Here is a 16,206-nt window from a genome sequence, read left to right on the forward strand (position 1 = left end):
TTTTTAACTCTTACTCTTCTACTCAGCTTCTGCAAATTGTGCTATGTCTGTTGATGTTTCCTGAGTTTCAAAATGTGTAGAGTAATACCTACCCTAATTATCTTTTGTGAAAAGCAAATTAATATTATATTAAATGTACTTTGTAAAAGATCACATAACTTTAAGTAGACATTTGTTTTAGGAAAGTATAGGTTTTTGACTTATTGGCGTCTTTATTTCCACTTTTCTCTCCCCAGCCCCATCTAGTACATTTTAAATGCAATTATCACAAGATGACAATGGCCTAATATTGTATCTTTAAGAGCTTCTTTATCAGGAATTTATTATTTTTAAAAAAGTCATCAGGACCATAAAAATGTGATTGACATCTATAAAAGGAAATTGTACCAAAGTAACCTACTGAAATCTTGAGACTGGAAAAAAAATAGTGGAAAGTTAGAAGACAAGGTGACATAACAAAGAAGTGAATTAGCAAAACCAATGATAACTTGTCAACCAGAACTTGACAAAAGAAGTATTTGACTGCAATGCCAATAATTTGTCTTTGAATAGTCATCTGAAACATTTATGGTGCTAAGATTTTCAAAATCCTCCTCATATACACAGAACATAAATTTTTGTCACAATTAATTTTCCTAAATGACTCTGGAAAAATATTTCTAAGTGTCATTTCATATAACTTTCACTGAAACCAAGTATTGCTGTTTATTGACAATAATGTAGTCTGGAAATAAATCTGAAGAATTATTTGGTTTTATTAAACCACATTTAGCACTGATTAATTTACGAGAAAGTGAGTTTTAGAATTATCAACCATTGTATGTATCTCTATGTAACTTCCCGGACTGCTTCTTTGACAACAGGATTTTAAATAAATAAATCAATAGGTATCTATTTGATGTAATGTTGACATACCCACATACTATAGGTATAGCATATTTGTGTGTATAAAATCCTGCCTTTTCTAACTTCCCTTTCTCAGCTTAGCCTCGAGCCTCCACAGTTGCTCTTCCTTTATCCTGTAATGTTCTTGATCATCCAGATCTTTATATGGTTCACTACATTACATTATTTAAGTCTGATAAAATATCACTTTCTCAAAATTTTCGTTCTTTACTGTCCTATCAAAAACTCAAGCAGGGAGTACAGAACAAGTCATCTTCTGCATAACAGTTATCCACGTGGCTGAAGACAACATGAGCTTTCTCTTGTACAGGGTATATATCCTTAATTTCATTGTTCAGTATTTGATGAATTTGGATATTCTCAATATTCTCAATTCTCAACAATGGAACCATTCCATTGTTCTCCAAATTGACATCGTACTTCTTAAGACAAAGGTGTAAAACTGAATAAAATATCATGTGTGGCCTGACCAGTAAAGAGCAGAAAAGAGCTATCACCTCCCTCATTCTAAATGCTTGACTTCTATTATAGTACCTGAGATTATAGTAGCATGCCTGTTAGATGTATCTCACTGTTGACTCACAATGAGAATACTACAAATTTAAGTGCCTAAATAATGTTAATAAGCCATTTTCCTCTTTTGACATAAGTTTACCTAAATTTGATTTTTTGAAACACTTTAGTTTTTTAAATTTATTTTATTGAAGTATAGTTGATTTACAATGCTGTGTTAATTTCTGCTGTACAGAAAAGAGATTCAGATATACATATATATATATACAATATTTTTCATATTCTTTTCCACTATGGTTTATCACATGATATTGAATACAGTTCCCTGTGCTATACAGTAGGACATTGTTGTTTATCCATTCTATATGTAATAGTTTGCATCTGCTAATTCCAAACTCCCTGTCCATCCCTCCAACACCCCCTTTCCCCCTTGGCAACCACAAGTCCATTCTCTATGTTGTGAGTCTGTTTCTGTTTCCTGTGTAACTTTGTCATAGTTTAGATTCCACATATAAGTGATATCATATGGTATTTGTCTTTCTCTTTCTGACTTACTTCACTTAATATGATGATCTCTAGGTCCATTCATGTTGCTGCAAATGGCATTATTTCATTCTTTTTTATGGCTGAGTAGTATTCCTTTGTATATGTACAACATCTCCTTTATCCATTATCTGTCAATGGACATTTAGGTTTTTTCCATGTCTTGACTATTGGAAAACACTTTATTTTTAATATTAGTCAATGTGTATAAAATAAAATAACAGTATATAAATTCACATCAAGTTAACAAGCAACATTAAGTTTAACAGATAACTACCAACCCCTGTCATATTTATTGTCTCTTAGTTCTCATGGATAATTTTCCTGATGTGTGTTTTCTCACATCCTCTTACCAAAACAATTCTTTAAAAACCTATGAATACAATAAATTTGCCATAAACACTAGAAATACATTAAAGAAATATATCTCAAATTATGTTGTACTAATAGAATAACACTACAAATTTAATTACCATTGTTGTTTATACTTGTGAAATGCTATTAATTAAGATGTTGAAATAATGAGCTTTTCATCTCCAAAAGTTCAGTATGGAGTTTGCCCATGTAGAAGAACACATAATTCATTATAAAATTCTCTTTTAAGCATTTAGAAGCTGTTAAAGAATACGGAGTTATAGTCTTTTTAGAACCATGAAGCTGCTCAGGCAGCAGTAATAGAATAGAAAATGATTGGTGTTTTGCATAATGCATAATCTAATGTGTTTTCCTTACCTGTTTTAGTTTCAGTATTGTAGAAAGAATCAAAAGAGCAATCAAAACCATACGGTTTAACTGTTCAAAAACATTTGAGAAGTTCTAAATATTCAAAAGGAAAAGAACTTTGAAGTATTTTATATTAATTCATTTTAGCTTTTTTTTGTTGTTGAGGAAGCTATGTTTTGATAGGTAAACTCAGGCAAACAGTTACATTGGTATTGCTATACAGAAAAGACCTTCCACTTTTTCACTGGCCGCCTTAGATCCAGCACTCCTGTGTATTCCCTGTCAGTCTTTCCTCTTCTCTAAAGTCCAGTTGTTTCATGCCACAGTTTCATGGATAATGGGAGACAGCAAAGGGTTTTATTACTCATAGCACAGTAGGCAGCATAAGCTTCATGTTTATATCAGTTCCCTTTGCCCCGAAGTCCCAGGAGGGTGAGGGATAGCCACACCCAGTCAGATGTTTTGTTCACAGTGAAGAAATTCAAGCTTGGGAAACCCTGATCTTATAAAGTGGGTTGCTAACGAATCTGCCTGACCCTTGCACAGAGGGAGACATTACATTTATTTTTTCCTGGACAGCAAACAAACTTGTCTTCTGCAACAGATTGGATCACACTCTCTGTATTGCACAGCTGTTTACTATGTAAACATCCTTGAAAATGTAGGCGGGAACAAAGTCAGATACAAGACTTGAAAAAACCTGAGACATCTATTAAAAATTGTATCCTGACACTCTCAGGAGTTGATACTTAGCCGAACACCTGAATGGCAGGAAGGATAGAGCCACTAATAATCAGGAGAAAACATCATGGGCAGTGAATGCAACCACTACAAAGATTCTAAGTAAAGGAAGAATGTGGCAATTTAGGGAAAAAAAAAAAGAAAGAAAGCCATTATAAGCCATGGGTGAAGTCTAATAAGTGGGGTCAGAGAGATAGGCAGGAGTCATATTACATAGATGAAGGCTTCTCAGACTTTAATGTGCCCACAAATTACATGGGGATGGATCTTGTTAAAATGCAGTTTCTGATTAAGCAGGTCTGGGCCAGGGTCTGAAATTCTGCATTTCCAACATGCTTCCAGGAAATGCCTACCAGTGCTATAGATCTGCGTAGCAAGGATGTAGAGCTTTTGCAATGTTCAAATGAGAAATGATTGTGGTTTGGAACAGTTTGGTAGTCATAGAGGTGAGAAAATAGGACCAATTTAGCGTACATTATGAAAATAGTGATGCTGATGGAATGGGTATAGAGTGTAAAGGAAACAAACGTAAGAATTCTGAGCACTCAATTCCGACATATGTGTATGGAGTTGGGGGGTTTCCACAGCACCAACAAGCAATGCTCTGACACCAACATGATGTCCTACAATTTTACTCAATTCTGACACTCTCTACCTGAAGATAGTAGCCTAATGCCACAGGTTAAGGGCTCAATCCTACAAGACTACTCACACTTCAGATGTCAATTGCAAGGCCAGGTTATCAACTATGCTTTTGATGACTCCCTACTTGGGTTCAATTACTTTTCTAGAGCAGATCACCGAGCTCACAGAAACATTTTACTTACTGAATTACCAGTTTATTATAGGTGGATATAACTCAGGAACAGCCAGATGGAAGAGGTGTATAGGGCAAGGGAAAGGGAAAGGGCGAGAAGCTTTCACACCCTAACCGAGCGTGCCTCTCTATATACACCTCCATGTGTTCACCAACCTGGAGGCTTTCTGAACTCTGTCCTTCGGGGGTTTTATGGAGGCTTCATTACATAGGCATGATTGATTGAAGCATTGGCCACTGGTGCTGAAATCAATCTTCAGCCCCTTTCCCCCTCCTGAAGGTGTGAGGGTGTTGGGGGGGGCGTGGCACTATAAGTTCCAGTCCCCATTCTTAAGTGGAGTCCAAAAGTCACCTCATTAATTGACAAAATATACGTTTTATCACTCTCATCGCTTAGAAAATTCCAGTGGTTTTAGGAACTCTGCCAGAAATAGGTACAAAGACCAAACATATATTTCTTATTATAAATCACAACATCCCAAAAAGCATAAAGGAAAAATACTAGATTTTTTTGGTTTACGATCTGTGTAGATTACAGCATAATTCTTTGAGAAAAAAGTGTATTTGGGGAAGGTGAGAATTAGATATTCTATTTTAAGAATAAGTGTGAACTTATAAGACATCCAGGTATATATATCAAGTAATTAATTAGGTAGTATGCAACTCAGGAGTAATAGGGAGAAGTCATTAACATATAGCTGTTACATAAAACACAGAATTAGATGGACTCACCTAGGGAATTGAAGAGCAAAAGGGGCTTAAGGGAGGTACAGAACTGCAGATAACAGTAGAGAGAGTTTTTTCTTTAAGTTTGTTCTGAAAGGTAACTATAAAAAAGAGCTGTAGTTAAAAGGAGATATAATGCAAAGGGAGAATTTATTTTCTCTTGTTTCATGGTGGAAGACACCAAAGCACAACAATGTGTGAAGGGATTGATGAGGTACCATGAGAGAAATTGATACTCTACGGAGTATTATAGAGGAAATTACAGATAAGTCCCCAAAATAGCAGAAGGGAATGGGATATAAAAATGCGCAAGAATTTTAAAGCCGGGGCAAATTGTTCATTGCAACAGGAAGGAGGGCAGAACTTGTTTGCTGGCAGTAAGATGAGATGTTGGTTTCTCATGATTTGTCTTTCCTCACTGAAATATAAGGTAATGCCACTGTTTGAGTGGAAGAGTAGAGGACATGTAATGGTTGAGGAGAAAGGAAATGTGAACCAGTTGCTTTGGAGACCCAGGGAGCACACATGAGGGAAATGTGTAGCATTACTGGGCAGTGTTTGCTGATATGACATTTCTGGTTATTAATATAAAGTAAGCCTGGTCAACATTCAGTGTTGCTGTTTTTGTTGTTTTTCCTAGGTGTTTACTTACTTACAAGCATACCTGGAGAAGGAAGTCAATTGGGTTTTCTCCAGGGATAAGACTGAAGGAGGGAGAGAAAAGCAAAGGAATTAAAATGCTCACAAGATTCATATTTGATAGTGAACATAGATTATGAACTCCAAATGGGGTAAAGTGAGAAATTAGGACTTGAGCGGATTGGATTTACCGAGTATACAAACTGAAGAAGTTTAAATCGATGGACCTTTAGTCATGTAACCGATATTCCTTTTCTGACTACCCCAGTCATGATAGATAACACTGGGCCGTTACCAGGAAATGCTATAGCTACTTTTTACGTGACTTCTGCCAAGATTTACTTTAAATTAAAAGCCTATTTTTTCTTTTGTAATTTAGAGGTCATGGAGTTACAATGAGGACTTAGCTAGCATAACGTTCAAAGATTATGTGAAACCTCTTTTATATCCCAGCACGAAAGGCCCAGCATTTGAGGGCACATTTCATCAGTACAAACAGAAAATGCATTCGTTAGAGCACACACAGCAGCCTCATTCACAGCCTAGCACTCAGCACTGGGCAAAGCACCATCTGTAAATCTGAACAACACCTTTCAGGTCATAAGGACACAGCCCTCCATACAGGACACGAGCCCTATGACCTCAAAATAAAATACAACTGCATCTGAGAACCATGAAGCTTATATATTGTATTCCTGCCAATGTTAGACATAGATATTAATACAGAATGTATGTAGGATTTGAGTGATGGATGTGCTTAGATAAGAGGAAAGACAAATTAATTAACTTGTCAAATCCTGCTTCTCAGAGAGTAAGCATGCAATAGATCCTTGCATAATTACTTATTGATTCCCAGTAGTTCTAGACATCTGTTTTCTTGCTTATCTTGATGTTCCCATTTGTGTTTTCAGAGGAACTCATGAATTAGAAATAGTTTTTGCAATGGGGGCAAATAGAGGGCAATGTACATTTATAATATTGAACAATTCATCTTACTCTTAAAATTGTGTATGTGCTGAAAACACATTAATGAAGTGTATCACCATTTTTTTTATTGTCAATAAGATAACTTTGAGGAATATAATTGGAAGTAGGTCTACTTTTATAACATCTTTAATGACATTTAATTGAATATATAAAAAAATAGCTTTATGTAAAAATTTTGGCATTTTAATGATGTTATATCATGCCTTTTATTTTTTTTATTATTTATAAATCTCTTATTTTTTAAACATCTTTATTGAAGTATAATTGTTTTACAATGTTGTGTTAGTTTCTGCTGTATAACAAAGTATATCAGCTATATGTATACATATATCCCAATATCCCCTCCCTCTTGTGTCTCCCTCCCACCCTCCCTCTCCCACCTCTTTAGGTGGTCACAAAGCACCGAGCTGATCTCCCTGTGCTATGCAGCTGCTTCCCACTAACTATATTTTACATTTGTTAGTGTATATATGTCAACTCTATTCTCTCACTTCGTCCCAGTTTATCCTTCCCCCTCCCCATGTCCTAAAGTCCATTCTCTGCATCTGCATCTTTATTCCTGTCCCGCCCCTAGGTTCATTAGAACCATTTTTTTTTAGATTCCATATATATGTGTTAGCATACGGTATTTGTTTTTCTCTTTCTGACTTACTTCACTCTGTATGACAGACTCTAGGTCCATCCACCTCACTACAAATAACTCAATTTCATTTCTTTTTATGGCTGAGTAATATTCCATTGTATACATGTGCCACATCTTCTTTATCCATTCATCTGTTGATGGACACTTCAGTTGCTTCCATGTCCTGGCTATTGTAAATACAGCTGCAATGAACATTGTGGTACAGGACTCTTTTTGAATTATGGTTTTCTCAGGGTATATGCCCAGTAGTGGGATGGCTGGGTCGTATGGTAGTTCTATTTTTAGGTTTTTTAGGAACCTCCATACTGTTCTCCATAGTGGCTGTATCATTTGACATTCCCACCAACAGTACAAGAGGGTTCCCTTTTCTCCACACCCTCTCCAGCATTTATTGTTTGTAGATTTTTTGATGATGGCCGTTCTAATCGATGTGAGGTGATACCTCATTGTGGTTTTGATTTGCATTTCTCTAATGATTAGTGAGGTTGAGCATCCTTTCATGTGTTTGTTGGCAATCTGTATATCTTCTCTGGAGAAATGTCTATTTAGGTCTTCCACGCATTTTTGGATTGGGTTTTTTTTTATATATTGAGCTGCATGCGCTGCTTGTATATTTTGGAGATTAATCCTTTGTCATTTGCTTCATTTGCAAATACTTTCTCCCATTCTGAGGGTTGTCTTTTTATCTTGTTTATGGTTTTCTTTGTTGTGCAAAACTTTTTAAGTTTCATTAGGTCCGATTTGTTTATTTTTGTTTTTATTTCCATTTCTCCAGGAAGTGAGTCAAAAAGGATCTTGCTGTGATTTATGTCATACAGTGTTCTATGTTTTCCTCTAAGAGTTTTATAGTGTCTGACCTTACATTTAGGTCTTTAATCCATTTTGAGTTTATTTTTGTGTATGGTGTTAGGAAGTGTTCTAATTTCATTCTTTTACATGTAGCTGTCCAGTTTTCCCAGCACCACTTATTGAAGAGGTGTCTTTTCTCCATTGTATATTCTTGCCTCCTTTATCTAAGATAAGGTTACCATATGTGCGTGGGTTTATCTCTGGGCTTTCTATCCTGTTCCATTGATGTATATTTCTGTTTTTGTGCCAGTACCATACTGTCTTAATTACTGTAGCTTTGTAGTACAGTCTGAAGTCAGGGAGCCTGATTCCTCCAGCTCTGTTTTTCTTTCTCAAGGTTTCGTTGGCTATTCAGGATATTTTGTGATTCCATACAAATTGTAAAATTTTTTGTTCTGGTTCTGTGAAAAATGCCATTGGTAGTTTGATAGGGGTTGCACTGAATCTGTAGATTGCTTTGGGTAGTAGAGTCATTTTCATAATGTTGATTCTTCCAATCCAAAAACATGGTATATCTCTCCATCTGTTTGTATCATCTTTAATTTCTTTCATCGATGTCTTATAATTTTCTGCATACAAGTGTTTTGTCTCCTAAGGTAGGTTTATTCCTAGGTATTTTATTTTTTGTTGCAATGGTAAATGGGAGTGTTTTCTTAATTTCTCTTTCAGATTTTTCATCATTAGTGCATAGAAATTCAAGAGATTTCTGTGCATTAATTTTGTATCCTGCTACCTTAACAAATTCATTCGATTAGCTCTAGCAGTTTTCTTGTAGCATCTTTAGGATTCTCTATGTATAGTATCATATCATCTGCAAATAGTGACACTTTTACTTTTTCTTTTCCAATTTGGATTCCTTTTATTTTCTTTTCTTCTCTGATTGTCGTTCCTAAAATCCAAAACTATGTTGAATAATAGTGGTGAGAGTGGGCAACCTTGTCTTGTTCCTGATCTTAGAGGAAATGGTTTCAGTTTTTCACCATTGACAACGATGTTGGCTGTGGGTTTGTCATATATAGCCTTTATTATGTTGCGGTCAATTGCCTCTATGCCTACTTTCTGGAGAGTTTTTATCATAAATGGGTGTTAAATTTTGTTGAAAGCTTTTTCTGCATCTATTGAGATTATCGTATGGTTTTTATCCTTCAATTTGTCAATATGGTGTATCACATTGATTGATTTGCATCAATTGAAGAATCCTTGCATTCCTGGGATAAACCCCACTTGATCATGGTGTATGATCCTTTTAATGTGCTATTGAATTCTGTTTGCTAGTATTTTGTTGAGGTTTTTGCATCTATGTTCATCAGTGATATTGGCCTGTAGTTTTCTTTTTTTGTGATATCTTTGTCTGGTTTTGGTATCTGGGTGATGATGGCCTCGTAGAATGAGTTTGGTAGTGTTCCTCCTCTGATATATTTTGGAAGAGTTTGAGAAGGATATGTGTTAGCTCTTCTCTAAATGTTTGATAGAATTTGCCTGTGAAGCCATCTGGTCCTGGGCTTTTGTTTGTTGGAAGATTTTTAATCACAGTTTCAATTTCAATGCTTGTGATTGGTCTGTTTATATTATCTATTTCTTCCTGGTTCAGTTTTGGAAGGTTGTGCTTTTCTAAGAATTTGTCCATTTCTTCATGGTTGTCCATTTTATTGGCATATAGTTGCTGGTAGTAATCTCTCATGATCGTTTGTATTTCTGCAGTGTCAGTTGTTACTTCTCCTTTTTTATTTCTAATTCTATTGATTTGAGTCTTCTCACTTATTTTCTTGATGAGTCTGGGTAATGGTTTATCAATTTTATCTTCTCAAAGAACCAGCTGTTATTTTTATTGATCTTTGCTATTGTTTCCTTCATTTCTTTTTCATTTATTTCTGATCTGATGTTTATGATTTCTTTCTTTCTGCTAACTTTTGGTATTTTTGTTCTTCTTTCTCTAATTGCTTTAGGTGTAAGCTTAGGTTATTTATTTAAGATATTTCTTGTTTCTTGAAGTAGGATTGTATTGCTATAAACTTCCGTGTTAGAACTGCTTTTGCTGCCTCCCATAGGTTTTGGGTCGTTGTGTTTTCATTGTCATTTGTTTCTAGGTATTTTTTGATTTCCTCTTTGATTTCTTCGGTGATCTCTTGGTTATTTAGTAGTGTATTGTTTAGCCTCCATGTATTTGTATTTTTTACAGAGTTTTTCCTGTAATTGATATCTAGTCTCATAGCGTTGTGGTCTGAAAAGATACTTGATTCAATTTCAATTTTCTTAAATGTAGCAAGGCTTGATTTGTGACCCAAGATATGATCTATTCTGGAGAATGTTCCATGTGCACTTGAGACGAAAGTGTGTCCTGTTGGTTTTGAATTGAATGTCCTATAAATATCAATTAAGTTTACCTGGTTTAATATGTCATTTAAAGCTTGTGTTTCCTTACTTATTTTCGTTTTGGATGATCTGTACATTGGGGAAAGTGAGGTGTTAAAGTCCCCTACTATGATTTTTTTATGTCAGTTTCCTCTTTTATGACTGTTAGCATTTGCCTTATGTATTGAGGTGCTCCTGTGTTGGGTGCATAAATATTTCCAGTTGTTATATTTTCTTCTTTGATTGATCCCTTGATCATTATGTAGTGTCCTTCTTTGCCTCTTGTAATAGTCTTTATTTTAAAGTCTATTTTGTCTGATATGAGAATTGCTACTCCAGCTTTCTTTTGATTTCCGTTTGCATGGAATATCTTTTTCCATCCCCTCACTTTCAGTCTGTATGTGTCCCTAGGTCTGAAGTGGGTCTCTTGTAGACATCATATATACACGTCTTGTTTTTGTATCCATTCAGCCAGTCTGTGATTTTTGGTTGGAGCATTTAATCCGTTAACATTTAAGGTAATTATCGATATGTATGTTCCTATTACCATTTTCTTAATTGTTTTGGATTTGTTAATGTAGGTCTTTTCCTTCTCTTGCGTTTGCTGTCTAGAGAAGTTCCTTTAGCGTTTGTTGTAAAGCTGGTTTGGTGGTGCTGAATTCTCTTAACTTTTGCTTATCTGTAAAGATTTTAATTTCTTCATCAAATCTGAATGAGATCCTTGCTGGGTAGAGTAATCTTGGTTGTAGGTTTTTCCCTTTCATCACTTTAAATACATCCTGCCACTCCCTTCTGGCTTGCAGAGTTTCTGCTGAAAGATCAGATGTTAACCTTATGGGAATTCCTTTGTATGTTATTTTTTGCTTTTCCCTTGCTGCTTTTAATATTTTTTCTTTGTATTTAATTTTTGATAGTTTGATTAATATGTGTTTTGTCATGTTTCTCCTTGGATTTTTGCTGTATGGGATTCTCTGCACTTCTTGGACTTGATTGACTATTTCCTTTCCCATGTTCAGGAAGTTTTCAACTATAGTCTCTTCAACTATTTTCTCAGACCCTTTCTTTTTATCTTCTTCTTCTGGGACCCCTATAATTCAAATGTTGGTGCATTTAATGTTGTCCCAGAAGTCTCTGAGACTGTCCTCATTTCTTTTCATTCTTTTTTCTATATTCTGCTCTGTGGTAATTATTTCCACTATTGTATCTTCCAGGTCACTTATCTGTTCTTCTGCCTCAGTTATTCTGCTATTGATCCCTTCTAAAGAATTTTTAATTTCATTTATTGTGTTGTTCATCATTGTTTACTTGCTCTTTAGTTCTTGTAGGTCCTTGTTAAACATTTCTTGTATTTTCTCCATTCTATTTTCAAATTTTTGGATCATCTTTACTGTCATTATTCTGAATACTTTTTCAGGTAACCTGCCTATTTCCTCTTCTTTTGTTTGGTCTAGTGGGTTTTTACCTTGTTCTTTCATCTGAGGCATATTTCTCTGTCTTCTTATTTTGTTTAACTTACTGTGTTTGGAGTCTCCTTTTTTCAGGCTGCAGGTTCGTACTTCCTGTTGTTTTTTGTGTCTGTCCCCAGTGTGTGGGGTTGTTTCAGCAGCTTGTGTAGGCTTCCTGGTGGAGGGGACTGGTGCCTGTGTTCTGGTGAATGGGGCTGGAAGATGTCCTTCTGGTGAGCAGGGCCACATCCGATGGTGCATTTTGGGGTGTCTGTGAACTTAGTATGACTTTAGGCAGCCTCTCTGCTAATGGGTGGGGTTGTGTTCCTGTCTTGCTAGTTGTTTGGCATGGGGCATCCCAGCCCTGGAGCTTGCTGGCCGTTGGGTGGATTTGGGTCTTAGTGTTGAGATGGAGATCTCTGGGAGAGCTCTTACTGATTGATATTACGTGGTGCTGGGAGGTCTCTGGTGGTCCAATGTGCTGGACTTGGCTCTCCCACCTTGGAGGCTCAAGCCTGACACCTGGCCAGAGCACCAAGACCCTGCCAGCCACACAGCTCAGAAGAAAAGGAAGAAAAAAATGGAAAAAGTAATAATAATAAAAATAAAATAAAATAATACAATTTTTAAAAATTAAAAATTAAAAAAATATTTTAAAAAAGAAGGGAGCAACCAAACCATTAAACAAATCCATCAATGATAGCAAGCACTAAAAACTAAACTAGGATAAACATAAAAATCAGAAACAAATCAGTTGCAGAAAGCAAACCCCAAGTCTACATTTACTCCCAAAGTCCACAGCCTTAATTTTGGAAACATTCGTTGTCTATTCAGGTATTCCACAGATACCGGATTCATCAAGTTGATTGTGGGGATTTCATCTGCTACTTCTGAGGCTGCATGGAGATATTTCCCTTTCTCTTTTTTGTTCACACAACTCTTGGGGTTCAGCTTTGGTTTTTGCCCCACCTCTGCACTTAGGTCACCCTCAAGAGTGTGTTCCCCACCCAGACAAAAGGGGGTTAAAGCAGCGGCTGATTAGGGCTCTCTTGCTCACTCAGGCCAGGGAGAGGGAGGGGTATGGTAGTCATAATTGGAATGAGGGGTGAGCCTGTGGTGGCAGAGGCCAGCATGACATTGCAGCAGCCTGAGGCACACCATGTGTTCTCCCAGGGAATTTGTCCCTGGATCTCAGGACCCTGGCAGGGGTGTGCTGCACATGTTCCCAGGGTGGGTGTGGGTAGTGACCTTTGTTTGCACACAGGATTCTTGGTGGCAGTAGCAGCTGCATTAGCATTTCATGCCCATCTCTGTGATCCGAGCTGATAGCTGTGGCTCGCGCCTGTCTCTGGAACTCATTTAGGCGGTGCTCTGAATCCCCTCTCCTCGTGCATCCCGAATCAATGGTCTCTTGCCTCTTTGGCAGGTCCAGACTTTTTCCCTGACTCCCTCCCGGCTAGTTGTGGCACACTAGCCCCTTTCAGGCTGTCTTCACACAGCCAACCGCAGTCCTCTCCCTGGAATCTGACCTCCGAAGCCTGAGCTTCAGCTCCCAGCCCCGACCCACCCTGGTGGGTGAGCAGACAAGCCTCTCAGGTTGATGAGTACTAGTCAGCACTGACCCTCTGTGTGGGAATCTCTCTGCTTTGCCCTCTGCACCCCTGTTACTGCACTCTCCTCCATGGTTCTGAGGCTCCCCCCGCCACCCCCCATCCCCACCAGTGCAGGGGCTCCCTAGTGTGTGGAAACTTTTCCTCCTTCACAGCTCCCTCCCAGAGGTGCAGGTCTCATCCCTATTCTTTTGTCTCTGTTTTTTCTTTTTTCTTTTTCCCTACCCAGGTATGTAGGGAGTTTCTTGCCTTTTGGGAAGTCTGAGGTCTTCTGCTAGCGTTCAGTAGATGTTCTATAGGAGTTGTTCCACCTGTAGATGTATTTTTGATGTATTTGCGGGGAGGAAGTTGATCTCCACGTCTTACTCCTCCACCATCTTGAAGGTCTCTCTATCATGCCTTTTAACAGATAATTTTAATAATGTAAAAGGAATGATAATTAAAAGTACAAATAAAATAATCATCATTATATAATTTTTTCATTTACTTAAATTTGCATTTTTATAAAATATATTCAAAGTTGAACTGTTGAACACATTTTATTTTTAAACCTTCATGTCATGACAGAATAGTATTTATGATAGAAATAAAATACAGAAGTGCAATTCAAGGGGAAAAAAGCTTAAGTGAAGAAATGAGATAATCTATAAAGAGCAAGACCTACATAAAATTTGTGCACTGAATCAATAATCAAGTTTATGAGAATGTATGTGAGTTCCCATGTGGACTTGTGCCATGGGCACTGCAAATGTTAGGGGCCAGCCCAAGTTCCATTTTCCTCAGAATGTTGATGGGGTCCATTATCCACAGGAAGATGACCTGGTCTCTTTGGCCCCAGAGCTGTCTACAGAAAAAATTAAGATCCAGAGCTGAATGCATAACAGCCATTAAAGAGTTTTTAGTATTAAAAATATAAATCCTGAAAATAGCATTTTTAATTCTTTGCCTAACTCAATGATTTTTATCTATAATTATTAATGTTTCAGGGAGAAGACCATGGTTTGAGAAGGGAAAGAGTAGAACATAAGTCTAATAAGAGAGACTAGCTTCCTAACAGAGAGGAATCCAATAGTAGGCAGAAGCAAATGCACACAGAGAATCCTAACCCTAACCCTAAGATTTTTGTTGAGATCACTAAACAACAAAAAGACAAACCACACACACACATGCACACGCCCCTCTACAACCAATTAACTGACTGTATTTGAATGTAGAATCTGGTATATTCTTAAGGTTTGAGGTTGGCAACTCCTATCACAAGTATGGAACACTGAGAGTTCGAGTAGGGGGAATAAGACAATTTTGAAGGCTTATGAACAAGAAAAGGAAATGATTAAATGTGCCCTTTAGAAGCATCATTCTGGCAAGTATGTGCAGGACAAATTAGAACCAGAGCAATTATGAATTAAAAGAGCTTCAAATAACTATTACAATCCATGAGGTAATGAGAAGCTGCATAAGGGCCAATGCAGTGAGGGCAGAAGAAATGTTAACTTCAGAAGTAGAAGTGACAGGATATACTAGGTGATTCATGTAGCAGAGGAGGTGGGGATGACATACCACTCCAAGTTGCGAACAAGAATAACTGTAAAAATTGTTCTCTAAAGAAGTCAAATTCTGAAAATAGGGGCAACAAACGCTGACAGAAAACAGTGATTTCAGTTTTTGAACATGTTTTGTTTGAGATGCCGTGGGCCCCTTCGAGGAATGATGCCCAGCAGACTGTTGTTTATATGATTCTTGACCTCATAAAAAAGACAGAAACTAAAGATACAGTTTGACAGTCACACATATGCAGAAGACAATTTGCAAAACAGAAAACACAAATGAGTAACACACACAGAAAATAATATACTTTTGTAATAATTGAAATTCGTATTAAAATAATTGGATACCCTGTCTTCACTTTCCAATAAAAAATATGTGTTTGTGTGTGTTTGTGTCCACTTGCATGTATGCTTTGTTTTTCCAGAGACATTCAGTACTAGTAAAAATACAGTGAAACGGCCTTGTAATAAATATAGGTAGTTTGTTTTCCAAAAAGGCATTCCAAAAATTTACATCCTGACCAACTCCTTTCTGGGATTATTTTATAAATGTGTGATTCTAACTTGTCTATCAATGTCTATTACCAATTTATCTCTTGGGATTTAATGTATTCCCTTAAGTTATTGAATTTTTATCCAATTTTAATTTTGATTATAAATATATCTTTGGGTAAATTATATGTATTCACATACACACACGTAGTATATATTTCATGTAATCAAATCTATCATTATTTTCCTTTATGATATTTTAAATTTCTTTATAACTATTTTTTATTGCAAGTGCCTAAATTTGCCTTTTTGAATAAAATACTCACCCTAGGTAGAAATTTTAAGAACATTTCTCTATTTATTTTCTCCTATTCTTTTTTTTTTTTTTTTTGAACTTGGTAATTCACCTAGAGTTAAATTTGGTGTTTTGTGTGGGTTAAGGATCAAAATTTATTATTTTCATCTACTTTCACTAAACTGTTAGTTCAGACTGTAAAGTGTTCTCCTAAACTTCCTCTAATATGTCAAATTTCATTCATAGATTCTCTAACCTTTCATTTATTCATTCAATCAACAAATATTTACTAAGTGTGTATTATTTATCAGTTAATATTCTAAAAAGTAGGAATATAGCAGTGAAGAAAATATACTTCAGTGTGTACAATCATTCATC

Source organism: Balaenoptera borealis (genome assembly GCF_965194805.1).
Source record: "Balaenoptera borealis genome assembly, chromosome: 4".
Lineage (NCBI taxonomy): Eukaryota > Metazoa > Chordata > Mammalia > Artiodactyla > Balaenopteridae > Balaenoptera > Balaenoptera borealis.